This window comes from Giraffa tippelskirchi, chromosome 9, assembly GCF_054371585.1.
Source record: "Giraffa tippelskirchi isolate mGirTip1 chromosome 9, T2T-mGirTip1v1.2.pri, whole genome shotgun sequence".
Lineage (NCBI taxonomy): Eukaryota > Metazoa > Chordata > Mammalia > Artiodactyla > Giraffidae > Giraffa > Giraffa tippelskirchi.
Window position 1 is genome coordinate 69539333 of NC_137283.1, and position 14034 is coordinate 69553366.

Consider the following 14034-nt stretch of genomic DNA (forward strand, 5'->3'; position numbering starts at 1 on the left):
GGTGCTATGAGAACAAAAGGCAATGTGATTCTTCAGATGCAGCCATCCAGTTTTGCCATGGCCCTTTCTTGAAGAGGCTTTTGTGTTCCCATTTGCAGATTCTCCCCTCCTTTGTAGTAGGTGAATTGACCATAGAAGCTTGGGTTTATTTCTTGGACTCTCAACTCTGTTGTACGGATCTGGATGCGTGTGTATGTTTGTGTGCCCAACACCACACTGTCCAGATGATCCTAGTGTAGCAGTCTAGTTGGCTATCAGGCATCCTGGTAGACCCATATCAGGCCTTCTTTCCTTAGACTGTACAGACAATATAGGCTCCTTTGTGTTTTCATACCCATTTTGGAGTTCCTTGGTTTAGTGCCCTGAGAACATTGCTTGGCAACTTGAGAGGAATAGCACGGACCCTCTGGATTGCCTTCGGGGATGTGACATCATTTTACCAATAGGAATCCTTCCAATCCATGAGCTCAGCTTATTTTCCATCGGATCATGTGGATATCATCTTCTTTCATCCATCTCTTGCAGTTTTCTGAGACCAGGTCCTTCCCTCCTGGGTTAGATGGACTCCTGGGTATTTCCTCCTAGTGTATGTCATTGTCAATGGGTTTGATACTTACCTTCTCATTCTAAGAGTTTGTGGTGAGCATTGGAAATGCAAAGGATTTTCCCCCCTTCCCCTCTGTCCATCTCTCTGAGCCACCAGGTAGAACAGGCGTAGTCAGGGTCACACGGGGCTCAGGGAGTGCAGCTAGACTGTGTTTCTCAGGCCCTCAGTGCTGGGCATCATTCGCTATACTCTCCATGAACCTTCCTTGGTCTGGTGTCCCTTCAGACCTCTCCCTAGTTTTAATAACCTTGCTTGTGTTCTTTGTCTCTTTGGAGACACATCCTTTATCAGCTGTGTGTTTGCAAGTGTTTGTCTGCCAGTGTGTGACGTATCCTTTGCGTTTTTTCGTAAGGTCTTTACCAGAGTGGAGACCTTTGATTTTGCACAGTCCACAGGATTGCCTTTTTGTGCATTGCCTTTCTGTATTGTTTCTGAAGACTCCAAGCTCATGTCTAGCCTCTGCTCGATTTTCTGCTGGATTTGTGAGATGTTTGGCATGGAAAATATGTCTCAGAAAAATTCGAAACGAATTTGGTGTAAGGTGTCAAGTTTCCATCCTCATTCACGTCATCCCCTCTGGTTTTCAATTCATCGCTCCTGAACTCCTTTGGAGACCTTGTGGGAAGTTTGGTTGCCTTTCAGTTTGAATTCCTGCTCTTTAACAGATTCACCCAGTTCTGCCAGCAGGGACACGGTAAAGGGTGAGTGAGGGGCAGCCTGCCCTCCCAGCACTGACCACACTGTGTGGTGAGTGTTGCTCTCCCCTCTGGGAGCCCCAGGCCACAGGCATCCCAGTGAGTAGCCAGCTCTGTTCGCAGCTGAAAGGAGTTAGTCTCTCAGGAGCCTCTGTGAGGTTGCCTTTGGGTCTCCCCGGGTGGGAGTTTACAGTGACAGGACCCATGGCACTGCAAGTGAAGTGAGAACCCATATGACATCCGCCACTGCTCCTAAAGAGATGCACCTGAGGCCCCTTGAAGGTCCTGCACAGAGAGCTCTTTAGTGGACATGCTGGAAACTCTGTTTCCTCGTGGGCTGCCCAGGGCAGGCTCTCAGCAGTCCAGACACAGACCACGGTGATGACCGGCTCTGCTCTCTCCAAAGGGTTTTCATTGGTGTGTATCCTCATCTGAGCAGTCAGGCCATGTGTACTGCCTCTCCTTGCAACTTCTAGGCCAGGGCTCCTAGGCTAGAACTCTCAGGTCTAACTTGTAGAACTAGGCTACACCGGCCAAGTGCATTGCCTGTCCTCGCAACGTCACAGCTCTCTTCTCTTCTTTACTGCACATTGATTTTCAAGAGTGTGTTTGGGCCACAAGGATGTTGGGTCTTTCTCTAGCCTTATCTCATGAAGTTGAGACAACCTCATTGTTTCTGGTTGTTCCTGTGCTCTGTTTTTCCCATTCTCTTTCCTGGCTTCTTTTTGTGACTTTGTTTGTGCCTGAGGAAGAGCTCAGCATTTCTCTTCTGCCTGAGACATCACACAACAGTAATGCCCACCTGGAGATTAGTTGCCAAAAGGGCCTCGTTTTGCAGATGACATCTTGAAATCACCTGCACTGCCGTTTCTGATACACAAAGGCTGCCCTAAAGGAAATAAAGAACAAGTCCCAAGTCTAGTCTTAAAATATGTGGGCTGTCTAATGAAACCACCTTTTCTATGATTTCATTGATAGGCATTAACTGGAGACATCCAGAATATGGGAAGACACTGAGATATGAGAGAATTAAAGGTTGTCAGGGGCAAGGGAGGAACAGGGAGTGCTTGAGGTGAATACAGGATTTGCAGGGGGTGAGGGAGGGTTGGTTGTGGAGAATGAAAGAGTCCCCAACTAGAAAGTGGTGATGGTTGCAGAGGATCGTGAAGGTCCTTAATGCTCCAGAAGCGTACCACCTAACATCAATTTTATTGATTAAAAATTTAAGGAAAAAATACACAAATCTGTGACAAACAAAATAGAAATCAAGAAAATAAAATACAGAAAAACTGAATGAAAAGAAGCTCAGGGGAAGCGAATTCAATCTCCACTGGGTAGAAAGTGAGTTGATGGCATCCACGGGTGGCAGAGAGGGATGGAGGATGCAAAGGCAAACCCTCCCCTGGACACGGTGTTTCCAGAAATGGAAATTTGGAAAGGGCTCTGGGTCTCTGTCCAGAGCAGGGGTCGATTCTCCTTGCAGAGGTGGGTCAATCATCGTGGGCATCTGGGTCTTGGGCAGAAGCCAGGGCAGGCTCTCCCTTCAGAGGTGTTCTCTTATCCCCTGACTCAGGTTCTCCTGCCAAAATCCGAGCACGGGCAGGCAGAAGCGAACATGTAGGTGGAGGTGGAGGTTCTCCCCCGGGGATTGGAGCATTGGTGCCTGGGCCTGAGGGTCCTGCTTGCACAGAGATCTGATCTTCCCAGTGTGCTGGCCAATACCCAGTTGGCCTGGTGTCTATGGGAAGGCATGTCTCAGGTCTCGATCTCCTCTCAGTGGATCCCTGAGTCCTGGACAGGTAGCAACCACCTCTGTAGAGACAGGGCTGGGAAGTGGAGCCTGGTTGAACCTGGGGGCTGGTGCTGGAGCTGTGAGAGAAGAAAAGGTTACCCACAGGCCTGCCTTTGCCCTTTGCCTCTCTGGAGACAATTCTACCCTGAGCTGTGGAGACAATTCTCAGTTTAGGAAGTCACAATAGGATGTCGTCCTGCCTGCAGTCCACCAAGCAGAAGGTCTGAGGCCAGCCTTTGCTCCAGGTCCAGCACCAGCTTTGGGGGACTCCTCCTGTGTAGCTCAGGACTCCTTCCCCACACACTCACATGCACCAGCACCTCCTCACCTCTGTGCTCACCGTGCTGGGCTCCTGGTCCTCCTGCTGCCTCAGAGGCAGAGGTTCTCAGGGCTCTGGGTCGGACCCGGGCGTGCTGAGCTCCGTGGCAGCCTGAGACTGGGCCGCCGGGTGTGTCTTGGGTGGTGAAGGGGCAGCAGGCCTTCCCTGCTTCCTCTTCATTCCCAGTTGGGCTGAACCCTCTGTGGGCTCGCTCACCTGGAGGCTGCACTAGGCCTCAAGGGCGGGGGGTGGTGCTCCGACCCCTCCCTCGGGGAGGTGGATGGGGTGTCCCTCTCATCGGCCATATCCAGTGGGAAGCTCTGCAATGACAGTGACCATCAGCCAGCCCTGCTTGGAGTTTTCTGAGCTGGGCCTGGTCAGTATGGCTGTTGCTTCTGCCTACTCAAACTTTGGCTCCCAGAACCAACAGAGACGTGTGTCTGCTCAGATACCTACCCGGGAGAATGGAGACCCACCTGAGGGTGTGAGGTCAGCCTGGGCGGCTGGTGTTGCCTGCCCTGTCCTCATCCCACCCAGCCTGCTTTCCCCTGGGATGTGGATACAACCGGCCCACAGACTTCTGACCCCACATCCGCCTCGGTTTGCTTGAGGCAGACACACCCCAAGAAACCCCCATCCACACACACAGGCAAAGGACCGAGTGTTTCCGGGTGGCATGGGAGAGGTGGCCTGGCCCGGCCTGGGGCTCCCTGTGTTACCTTTCTGTTTCTCTGGGCAAAGGGCCAGAGGCCTCTCGGCGGGGGCCCTGAGCCAGCGTCCACAGGGTTCCCACACACTCTGCCTGTGAGCTCTCCTGAGGCCCCGGCCTCTGGGCAGGGGCAAACAGCAGAACATCTTGGCAGCAAGTGATCTGGCTGGGGCTCCTCTCCACCCTGGAGGCCTGGATACCTGTGTTCCGGGTTCTGTTGTTTTATGTTGCCAGGAAGTGACATCATTTCCTGGGGTTTGTGCTGAGGTCCCTTCCCCAAAGCTCCCCAAGAAATCTCTTGGTTTCTGACTGCTGAACCCACCCCCCCCCCCCCGAGGCCATGTGCAGGCACAGAGACGCCCACACAGCTCACCCTACATCCTTGGGGAGCCCTGGATGCAGCCAGGGCCTGAGCTCGGAGGACCCCGCTGCTCTCAGACCAGACCCCTTTTTCTCATAAGTGATGTGGCCCTGGACAAGCATATGCCCCTCAGGGTTTCCCCAGTCTCTCCATCTGCAGAGTGTGGATCACTCTCCCATCTGCCTCCTAGGTCTGTCGGCCTATGATCACCTCCGTGCCTTTCAACCTTGGGCTGATATGTCTCGGAGCTTGTGCACTGAGACTTCCAAAAGAAGAATTCAAATAGGGCTGACATACCACCGAATGGGGCAGAACATGGCCTGGATGGGTTCTGGACCTAGGAAAAGGCAGTCGTCTCGCCTTCCTGATATTTCAAGATCCCACCCCGAAACACACACACACACTGTGGGAGATCTTGAGGTAAGATTCAGACCTCTCCCCTCCAATATAGAACAACCTTCGTCACCCTCCTGTTCCACTGAGATTCTGGCTCAAGTGTCCCACCTCAGTCTCTAGGGGAGATCAAGGCTTCCCCTATGATGCCTCCCAGGCTTCTCTCTTTTACTCTCATCCCCTTGGGTCATTTCCCCCCTTGCAGTGTGAATGGGCCTCTCATTGTTTCCAACCTGGAGATTGATTCATGCAAATTCTGTGAAATCTTATCATTTCCTCTCTCCTTTTTCAGTCTCTGTCTCTAGATGTGTCTGTTTCTTATCCTTCCTAAATTCAGTCTATTAATTTTTCCCTCTCTCTCTGTCTCTCTTGTGTATGCATGCCTATGAATATATGTATGCATGTCTATTGTTAGCCTAGGTTTAAGTTTTAGGTTTTAGTTTTCAGTGAGATAAAGGATTGGGATTGGAGTTGCTGTGAGGGGAAGGGATAGGGGTGATGCTCTTGTTTCTGGTTGACTGAGTGATGTGAGTTCTTAGTCTCTTTTTCATATCAACCCCTCCTCATAGACACCACTTGCAAATAGTCTCTCATATTCAGTTTGCTACCTTTTAATTTGTGAATGCTTAGCCTTTTTTGTTGCAAAGCTGTTCAATTGCATAGAAGCCCCTGGTGTTCTTTGGTTTCCTGTTTCCCTTACTTGAAGAGAGCCATTTTTGCTTCCCACACCAAATGTTAAGGAGCCTAAGGCACGTGCTTATTTCAAGGAGTTTCAAACCTCCCTTGTGGCTCATCCGGTAAAGAGTCCACCTGCAAGGCGGGAGACCTGGGTTCGATTCCCGGGTTGGGAAATCCCCTGGAGAAGGGAAAAGCTACCCGCTCCAGTATTCTGGCCTGGAGAATCCAATGGCCTGTATAGTCCATGGGGTTGCAAAAAGTCAGACAAAACTGAGCGACTTTCACTTTCACTCAGAACTTCTAGCTTTGGGTTGACGTGTGTCACTGATTTTGTGGTGCTATGAGAACAAAAGGCAATGTGATTCTTCAGATGCAGCCATCCAGTTTTGCCATGGCCCTTTCTTGAAGAGGCTTTTGTGTTCCCATTTGCAGATTCTCCCCTCCTTTGTAGTAGGTGAATTGACCATAGAAGCTTGGGTTTATTTCTTGGACTCTCAACTCTGTTGTACGGATCTGGATGCGTGTGTATGTTTGTGTGCCCAACACCACACTGTCCAGATGATCCTAGTGTAGCAGTCTAGTTGGCTATCAGGCATCCTGGTAGACCCATATCAGGCCTTCTTTCCTTAGACTGTACAGACAATATAGGCTCCTTTGTGTTTTCATACCCATTTTGGAGTTCCTTGGTTTAGTGCCCTGAGAACATTGCTTGGCAACTTGAGAGGAATAGCACGGACCCTCTGGATTGCCTTCGGGGATGTGACATCATTTTACCAATAGGAATCCTTCCAATCCATGAGCTCAGCTTATTTTCCATCGGATCATGTGGATATCATCTTCTTTCATCCATCTCTTGCAGTTTTCTGAGACCAGGTCCTTCCCTCCTGGGTTAGATGGACTCCTGGGTATTTCCTCCTAGTGTATGTCATTGTCAATGGGGTTGATACTTACCTTCTCATTCTAAGAGTTTGTGGTGAGCATTGGAAATGCAAAGGATTTTCCCCCCTTCCCCTCTGTCCATCTCTCTGAGCCACCAGGTAGAACAGGCGTAGTCAGGGTCACCCGGGGCTCAGGGAGTGCAGCTAGACTGTGTTTCTCAGGCCCTCAGTGCTGGGCATCATTCTCTATACTCTCCATGAACCTTCCTTGGTCTGGTGTCCCTTCAGACCTCTCCCTAGTTTTAATAACCTTGCTTGTGTTCTTTGTCTCTTTGGAGACACATCCTTTATCAGCTGTGTGTTTGCAAGTGTTTGTCTGCCAGTGTGTGACGTATCCTTTGCGTTTTTTCGTAAGGTCTTTACCAGAGTGGAGACCTTTGATTTTGCACAGTCCACAGGATTGCCTTTTTGTGCATTGCCTTTCTGTATTGTTTCTGAAGACTCCAAGCTCATGTCTAGCCTCTGCTCGATTTTCTGCTGGATTTGTGAGATGTTTGGCATGGAAAATATGTCTCAGAAAAATTCGAAACGAATTTGGTGTAAGGTGTCAAGTTTCCATCCTCATTCACGTCATCCCCTCTGGTTTTCAATTCATCGCTCCTGAACTCCTTTGGAGACCTTGTGGGAAGTTTGGTTGCCTTTCAGTTTGAATTCCTGCTCTTTAACAGATTCACCCAGTTCTGCCAGCAGGGACACGGTAAAGGGTGAGTGAGGGGCAGCCTGCCCTCCCAGCACTGACCACACTGTGTGGTGAGTGTTGCTCTCCCCTCTGGGAGCCCCAGGCCACAGGCATCCCAGTGAGTAGCCAGCTCTGTTCGCAGCTGAAAGGAGTTAGTCTCTCAGGAGCCTCTGTGAGGTTGCCTTTGGGTCTCCCCGGGTGGGAGTTTACAGTGACAGGACCCATGGCACTGCAAGTGAAGTGAGAACCCATATGACATCCGCCACTGCTCCTAAAGAGATGCACCTGAGGCCCCTTGAAGGTCCTGCACAGAGAGCTCTTTAGTGGACATGCTGGAAACTCTGTTTCCTCGTGGGCTGCCCAGGGCAGGCTCTCAGCAGTCCAGACACAGACCACGGTGATGACCGGCTCTGCTCTCTCCAAAGGGTTTTCATTGGTGTGTATCCTCATCTGAGCAGTCAGGCCATGTGTACTGCCTCTCCTTGCAACTTCTAGGCCAGGGCTCCTAGGCTAGAACTCTCAGGTCTAACTTGTAGAACTAGGCTACACCGGCCAAGTGCATTGCCTGTCCTCGCAACGTCACAGCTCTCTTCTCTTCTTTACTGCACATTGATTTTCAAGAGTGTGTTTGGGCCACAAGGATGTTGGGTCTTTCTCTAGCCTTATCTCATGAAGTTGAGACAACCTCATTGTTTCTGGTTGTTCCTGTGCTCTGTTTTTCCCATTCTCTTTCCTGGCTTCTTTTTGTGACTTTGTTTGTGCCTGAGGAAGAGCTCAGCATTTCTCTTCTGCCTGAGACATCACACAACAGTAATGCCCACCTGGAGATTAGTTGCCAAAAGGGCCTCGTTTTGCAGATGACATCTTGAAATCACCTGCACTGCCGTTTCTGATACACAAAGGCTGCCCTAAAGGAAATAAAGAACAAGTCCCAAGTCTAGTCTTAAAATATGTGGGCTGTCTAATGAAACCACCTTTTCTATGATTTCATTGATAGGCATTAACTGGAGACATCCAGAATATGGGAAGACACTGAGATATGAGAGAATTAAAGGTTGTCAGGGGCAAGGGAGGAACAGGGAGTGCTTGAGGTGAATACAGGATTTGCAGGGGGTGAGGGAGGGTTGGTTGTGGAGAATGAAAGAGTCCCAAACTAGAAAGTGGTGATGGTTGCAGAGGATCGTGAAGGTCCTTAATGCTCCAGAAGCGTACCACCTAACATCAATTTTATTGATTAAAAATTTAAGGAAAAAATACACAAATCTGTGACAAACAAAATAGAAATCAAGAAAATAAAATACAGAAAAACTGAATGAAAAGAAGCTCAGGGGAAGCGAATTCAATCTCCACTGGGTAGAAAGTGAGTTGATGGCATCCACGGGTGGCAGAGAGGGATGGAGGATGCAAAGGCAAACCCTCCCCTGGACACGGTGTTTCCAGAAATGGAAATTTGGAAAGGGCTCTGGGTCTCTGTCCAGAGCAGGGGTCGATTCTCCTTGCAGAGGTGGGTCAATCATCGTGGGCATCTGGGTCTTGGGCAGAAGCCAGGGCAGGCTCTCCCTTCAGAGGTGTTCTCTTATCCCCTGACTCAGGTTCTCCTGCCAAAATCCGAGCACGGGCAGGCAGAAGCGAACATGTAGGTGGAGGTGGAGGTTCTCCCCCGGGGATTGGAGCATTGGTGCCTGGGCCTGAGGGTCCTGCTTGCACAGAGATCTGATCTTCCCAGTGTGCTGGCCAATACCCAGTTGGCCTGGTGTCTATGGGAAGGCATGTCTCAGGTCTCGATCTCCTCTCAGTGGGTCCCTGAGTCCTGGACAGGTAGCAACCACCTCTGTAGAGACAGGGCTGGGAAGTGGAGCCTGGTTGAACCTGGGGGCTGGTGCTGGAGCTGTGAGAGAAGAAAAGGTTACCCACAGGCCTGCCTTTGCCCTTTGCCTCTCTGGAGACAATTCTACCCTGAGCTGTGGAGACAATTCTCAGTTTAGGAAGTCACAATAGGATGTCGTCCTGCCTGCAGTCCACCAAGCAGAAGGTCTGAGGCCAGCCTTTGCTCCAGGTCCAGCACCAGCTTTGGGGGACTCCTCCTGTGTAGCTCAGGACTCCTTCCCCACACACTCACATGCACCAGCACCTCCTCACCTCTGTGCTCACCGTGCTGGGCTCCTGGTCCTCCTGCTGCCTCAGAGGCAGAGGTTCTCAGGGCTCTGGGTCGGACCCGGGCGTGCTGAGCTCCGTGGCAGCCTGAGACTGGGCCGCCGGGTGTGTCTTGGGTGGTGAAGGGGCAGCAGGCCTTCCCTGCTTCCTCTTCATTCCCAGTTGGGCTGAACCCTCTGTGGGCTCGCTCACCTGGAGGCTGCACTAGGCCTCAAGGGCGGGGGGTGGTGCTCCGACCCCTCCCTCGGGGAGGTGGATGGGGTGTCCCTCTCATCGGCCATATCCAGTGGGAAGCTCTGCAATGACAGTGACCATCAGCCAGCCCTGCTTGGAGTTTTCTGAGCTGGGCCTGGTCAGTATGGCTGTTGCTTCTGCCTACTCAAACTTTGGCTCCCAGAACCAACAGAGACGTGTGTCTGCTCAGATACCTACCCGGGAGAATGGAGACCCACCTGAGGGTGTGAGGTCAGCCTGGGCGGCTGGTGTTGCCTGCCCTGTCCTCATCCCACCCAGCCTGCTTTCCCCTGGGATGTGGATACAACCGGCCCACAGACTTCTGACCCCACATCCGCCTCGGTTTGCTTGAGGCAGACACACCCCAAGAAACCCCCATCCACACACACAGGCAAAGGACCGAGTGTTTCCGGGTGGCATGGGAGAGGTGGCCTGGCCCGGCCTGGGGCTCCCTGTGTTACCTTTCTGTTTCTCTGGGCAAAGGGCCAGAGGCCTCTCGGCGGGGGCCCTGAGCCAGCGTCCACAGGGTTCCCACACACTCTGCCTGTGAGCTCTCCTGAGGCCCCGGCCTCTGGGCAGGGGCAAACAGCAGAACATCTTGGCAGCAAGTGATCTGGCTGGGGCTCCTCTCCACCCTGGAGGCCTGGATACCTGTGTTCCGGGTTCTGTTGTTTTATGTTGCCAGGAAGTGACATCATTTCCTGGGGTTTGTGCTGAGGTCCCTTCCCCAAAGCTCCCCAAGAAATCTCTTGGTTTCTGACTGCTGAACCCACCCCCCCCCCTGAGGCCATGTGCAGGCACAGAGACGCCCACACAGCTCACCCTACATCCTTGGGGAGCCCTGGATGCAGCCAGGGCCTGAGCTCGGAGGACCCCGCTGCTCTCAGACCAGACCCCTTTTTCTCATAAGTGATGTGGCCCTGGACAAGCATATGCCCCTCAGGGTTTCCCCAGTCTCTCCATCTGCAGAGTGTGGATCACTCTCCCATCTGCCTCCTAGGTCTGTCGGCCTATGATCACCTCCGTGCCTTTCAACCTTGGGCTGATATGTCTCGGAGCTTGTGCACTGAGACTTCCAAAAGAAGAATTCAAATAGGGCTGACATACCACCGAATGGGGCAGAACATGGCCTGGATGGGTTCTGGACCTAGGAAAAGGCAGTCGTCTCGCCTTCCTGATATTTCAAGATCCCACCCCGAAACACACACACACACTGTGGGAGATCTTGAGGTAAGATTCAGACCTCTCCCCTCCAATATAGAACAACCTTCGTCACCCTCCTGTTCCACTGAGATTCTGGCTCAAGTGTCCCACCTCAGTCTCTAGGGGAGATCAAGGCTTCCCCTATGATGCCTCCCAGGCTTCTCTCTTTTACTCTCATCCCCTTGGGTCATTTCCCCCCTTGCAGTGTGAATGGGCCTCTCATTGTTTCAAACCTGGAGATTGATTCATGCAAATTCTGTGAAATCTTATCATTTCCTCTCTCCTTTTTCAGTCTCTCTCTCTAGATGTGTCTGTTTCTTATCCTTCCTAAATTCAGTCTATTAATTTTTCCCTCTCTCTCTGTCTCTCTTGTGTATGCATGCCTATGAATATATGTATGCATGTCTATTGTTAGCCTAGGTTTAAGTTTTAGGTTTTAGTTTTCAGTGAGATAAAGGATTGGGATTGGAGTTGCTGTGAGGGGAAGGGATAGGGGTGATGCTCTTGTTTCTGGTTGACTGAGTGATGTGAGTTCTTAGTCTCTTTTTCATATCAACCCCTCCTCATAGACACCACTTGCAAATAGTCTCTCATATTCAGTTTGCTACCTTTTAATTTGTGAATGCTTAGCCTTTTTTGTTGCAAAGCTGTTCAATTGCATAGAAGCCCCTGGTGTTCTTTGGTTTCCTGTTTCCCTTACTTGAAGAGAGCCATTTTTGCTTCCCACACCAAATGTTAAGGAGCCTAAGGCACGTGCTTATTTCAAGGAGTTTCAAACCTCCCTTGTGGCTCATCCGGTAAAGAGTCCACCTGCAAGGCGGGAGACCTGGGTTCGATTCCCGGGTTGGGAAATCCCCTGGAGAAGGGAAAAGCTACCCGCTCCAGTATTCTGGCCTGGAGAATCCAATGGCCTGTATAGTCCATGGGGTTGCAAAAAGTCAGACAAAACTGAGCGACTTTCACTTTCACTCAGAACTTCTAGCTTTGGGTTGACGTGTGTCACTGATTTTGTGGTGCTATGAGAACAAAAGGCAATGTGATTCTTCAGATGCAGCCATCCAGTTTTGCCATGGCCCTTTCTTGAAGAGGCTTTTGTGTTCCCATTTGCAGATTCTCCCCTCCTTTGTAGTAGGTGAATTGACCATAGAAGCTTGGGTTTATTTCTTGGACTCTCAACTCTGTTGTACGGATCTGGATGCGTGTGTATGTTTGTGTGCCCAACACCACACTGTCCAGATGATCCTAGTGTAGCAGTCTAGTTGGCTATCAGGCATCCTGGTAGACCCATATCAGGCCTTCTTTCCTTAGACTGTACAGACAATATAGGCTCCTTTGTGTTTTCATACCCATTTTGGAGTTCCTTGGTTTAGTGCCCTGAGAACATTGCTTGGCAACTTGAGAGGAATAGCACGGACCCTCTGGATTGCCTTCGGGGATGTGACATCATTTTACCAATAGGAATCCTTCCAATCCATGAGCTCAGCTTATTTTCCATCGGATCATGTGGATATCATCTTCTTTCATCCATCTCTTGCAGTTTTCTGAGACCAGGTCCTTCCCTCCTGGGTTAGATGGACTCCTGGGTATTTCCTCCTAGTGTATGTCATTGTCAATGGGGTTGATACTTACCTTCTCATTCTAAGAGTTTGTGGTGAGCATTGGAAATGCAAAGGATTTTCCCCCCTTCCCCTCTGTCCATCTCTCTGAGCCACCAGGTAGAACAGGCGTAGTCAGGGTCACCCGGGGCTCAGGGAGTGCAGCTAGACTGTGTTTCTCAGGCCCTCAGTGCTGGGCATCATTCGCTATACTCTCCATGAACCTTCCTTGGTCTGGTGTCCCTTCAGACCTCTCCCTAGTTTTAATAACCTTGCTTGTGTTCTTTGTCTCTTTGGAGACACATCCTTTATCAGCTGTGTGTTTGCAAGTGTTTGTCTGCCAGTGTGTGACGTATCCTTTGCGTTTTTTCGTAAGGTCTTTACCAGAGTGGAGACCTTTGATTTTGCACAGTCCACAGGATTGCCTTTTTGTGCATTGCCTTTCTGTATTGTTTCTGAAGACTCCAAGCTCATGTCTAGCCTCTGCTCGATTTTCTGCTGGATTTGTGAGATGTTTGGCATGGAAAATATGTCTCAGAAAAATTCGAAACGAATTTGGTGTAAGGTGTCAAGTTTCCATCCTCATTCACGTCATCCCCTCTGGTTTTCAATTCATCGCTCCTGAACTCCTTTGGAGACCTTGTGGGAAGTTTGGTTGCCTTTCAGTTTGAATTCCTGCTCTTTAACAGATTCACCCAGTTCTGCCAGCAGGGACACGGTAAAGGGTGAGTGAGGGGCAGCCTGCCCTCCCAGCACTGACCACACTGTGTGGTGAGTGTTGCTCTCCCCTCTGGGAGCCCCAGGCCACAGGCATCCCAGTGAGTAGCCAGCTCTGTTCGCAGCTGAAAGGAGTTAGTCTCTCAGGAGCCTCTGTGAGGTTGCCTTTGGGTCTCCCCGGGTGGGAGTTTACAGTGACAGGACCCATGGCACTGCAAGTGAAGTGAGAACCCATATGACATCCGCCACTGCTCCTAAAGAGATGCACCTGAGGCCCCTTGAAGGTCCTGCACAGAGAGCTCTTTAGTGGACATGCTGGAAACTCTGTTTCCTCGTGGGCTGCCCAGGGCAGGCTCTCAGCAGTCCAGACACAGACCACGGTGATGACCGGCTCTGCTCTCTCCAAAGGGTTTTCATTGGTGTGTATCCTCATCTGAGCAGTCAGGCCATGTGTACTGCCTCTCCTTGCAACTTCTAGGCCAGGGCTCCTAGGCTAGAACTCTCAGGTCTAACTTGTAGAACTAGGCTACACCGGCCAAGTGCATTGCCTGTCCTCGCAACGTCACAGCTCTCTTCTCTTCTTTACTGCACATTGATTTTCAAGAGTGTGTTTGGGCCACAAGGATGTTGGGTCTTTCTCTAGCCTTATCTCATGAAGTTGAGACAACCTCATTGTTTCTGGTTGTTCCTGTGCTCTGTTTTTCCCATTCTCTTTCCTGGCTTCTTTTTGTGACTTTGTTTGTGCCTGAGGAAGAGCTCAGCATTTCTCTTCTGCCTGAGACATCACACAACAGTAATGCCCACCTGGAGATTAGTTGCCAAAAGGGCCTCGTTTTGCAGATGACATCTTGAAATCACCTGCACTGCCGTTTCTGATACACAAAGGCTGCCCTAAAGGAAATAAAGAACAAGTCCCAAGTCTAGTCTTAAAATATGTGGGCTGTCTAATGAAACCACCTT